Source organism: Propithecus coquereli, unplaced genomic scaffold (assembly GCF_000956105.1).
Source record: "Propithecus coquereli isolate 6110/MARCELLA unplaced genomic scaffold, Pcoq_1.0 Scaffold59, whole genome shotgun sequence".
Classification (NCBI taxonomy): Eukaryota; Metazoa; Chordata; class Mammalia; order Primates; family Indriidae; genus Propithecus; species Propithecus coquereli.
The window spans coordinates 5,730,646-5,732,878 of NW_012151840.1; the positions used below are offsets into that span (position 1 = coordinate 5,730,646).

Genomic DNA, 2,233 nt, shown 5'->3' on the forward strand with positions numbered 1-2,233 from the left:
GGAGGCAGAGGCAGGAGGATCGCTTGAGCCCAGGAGTTTGAGGTTGCTGTGAGCTAGGCTGATGCCACGGCACTCTAGCCAGGGCAACAGAGCCAGACTCTGTCTCAAAAAAAAAAAAAAAAGAACAAGCCCTCAGACACCCTTCCCTTCGTGGTCTCAATACAGCCAATGTGACCACCATCCCTAGCTTTTATAAAATAAAAGAGAAACTTCCTGTCACCATGTAATAAAATTTCCTAGGAAGAAGAAATCTATTCACATAGAAACTTAAATGTATGCAATAAAACAAAGGCTTTTAAGCAGTATGCCTCTTTTCAGCTTCTGAAAACAAAAAGCTATTCTTAAAAATCTTTACAAAAAGCATAAAGTATACTAAAACAACATGTGGCTAAATAGAACATCCCCTCTTTTGAAAGCTGTTTCATTGGACTATGTGAATTTTGAAGCTCTAATTTAAAAGAACCTCAGGAAAGTATCTGATTCAGTACCTATGAAAGAGGAAAAGGATGAACAATGATCAGACTCCTTTATGACCTGGGCTTACTCGGATTTGGCTGGTCTGCTTGTTAGAGACAGATCTGATGAGTGGGATCTCCCTTCGTCTTCAAGCTCTTCTCTAGACAGTTTCGGACTGACAGTAGTACAATAAAATATCTCCAAACAAAACTTAATATTAGCCATTGGCACTTACCAAACGAATGATTGATCACTTCAAATAAGGCAAAGTAATTCACGGTCGTACTGTCCATGCCAACCTTTGCTGCAATTGCCTAAAGTGTAAACAGGATAGATTGGTTTCAGGAAAACTAAATCAGATAATGTTATGGGAAAAGACAGGTATATGTAAGTGGAGGGGGAAAAAGAGAGAGCTTCTGCCATCTTGGCTTCACAAAAATTAAATTCATCTTCCATAGCTATCCTTCATTGTATGTATAAGTATATGCAAGGACGCAAACACATGTATGAAGGAAAAGGAAGAAAATACCCGTATTTGACCCAAACAGCTATGATCTTTAAATTTGAGTTTCTCCCTTCCAATACAAGCTGATAGTAGTCTCTCGTTAAATACTGGCTTTCCTCTCTGACATAGGACTTCATTCCGCAAAGGTCTTTTTTTAAACACCACTTACAAGAAATGTGCTTGATAGGACAGATCTTAAGAAAACAAACTCTTAAATATCCAGTTTCACACATTCAGCCTACATTTAATATAGGCCATAAACACAAAATACCTGTATCTTTGATTCTTGAGCTTAAAATACTCTGTTATTCAGGTTTCACAAATTATTTTTATTTATTTTCCAGATGATCCATGTCCCAGGCTGGGATCATCAGGCACCTCCATTTCCTACGAATTATTATACCATCATCAATATCCACATGAAAATAGCAAAATGTGGGGACAACAGAGGCATATTAAACAAGGATCAGTCATTCTCTCTAGGAACTAAGGTCTAACATAGCATGACAAATAAAAAAGAAATTGAAAGACTCCATGTGCAAATAAATGAAAATTGCAATTACATACAAACAACAAAGTACAAAGCAAAAAATACAAACTGTAACAAAATTCCTTTTCAAAATCAATCCTAAATATAAATGAAGTATTAATTGAACAACATAAAACTATTGAATATTGGCACCTCAGTAAACCAAATATAATTATATCCCTTCTTCCTGTATCTGCTCACATGTAAGGCCTAGGTTCATCCCTGATGTGATGTAGGAACTGGAGATTATAAGTCTTCTTAATTACCATTCTATACTGCATTGGATAGAAATTGCAATGCTCTCAAGGTTAGAAAATGGCTTATAGCTAGAATTCTCAGTAACAGGGCAGGACAGAGGAATATAAAAAGCCTCAGCCTAACAAATGGCCGACAAACGTGAAAAAAATGCTCAAAATCACTAATCATCAGGGAAATGCAAATTAAACCACGATAAGATATCACCTTACCCCTCTCAGAATGGCTATTACTAAAAAGACAAAAAACAATAGATGCCAGCGTGGACGCAGTGAGAAAGAAATGCTTATACATTGTTGGTGGGACTGCAAATTAGTGCAACCTGTATGGAGATTACTCAAAGAAATAAATATAGACTTACCATTCGACCCAGCAATCCCACTGCTGGGTATCTACCCATAGGAAAAGAAATCATTTTATCAAAAGGACACCTATACTTGAATGTTTATTGCAGCACCATTCACAATCACAAAGATATGGAATTAACC

At 36.7% G+C, this 2,233-nt stretch overlaps 1 protein-coding gene across 1 annotated transcript in view; it reads right to left on the reverse strand.

Moving 5' to 3' along the window:
* The window catches only part of SNX27 (sorting nexin family member 27), a 95,637-nt gene that overhangs the window by 40,571 nt on the left and 52,833 nt on the right, over positions 1–2,233 (reverse strand). The gene's annotated exons all lie outside the window — the stretch shown is intronic.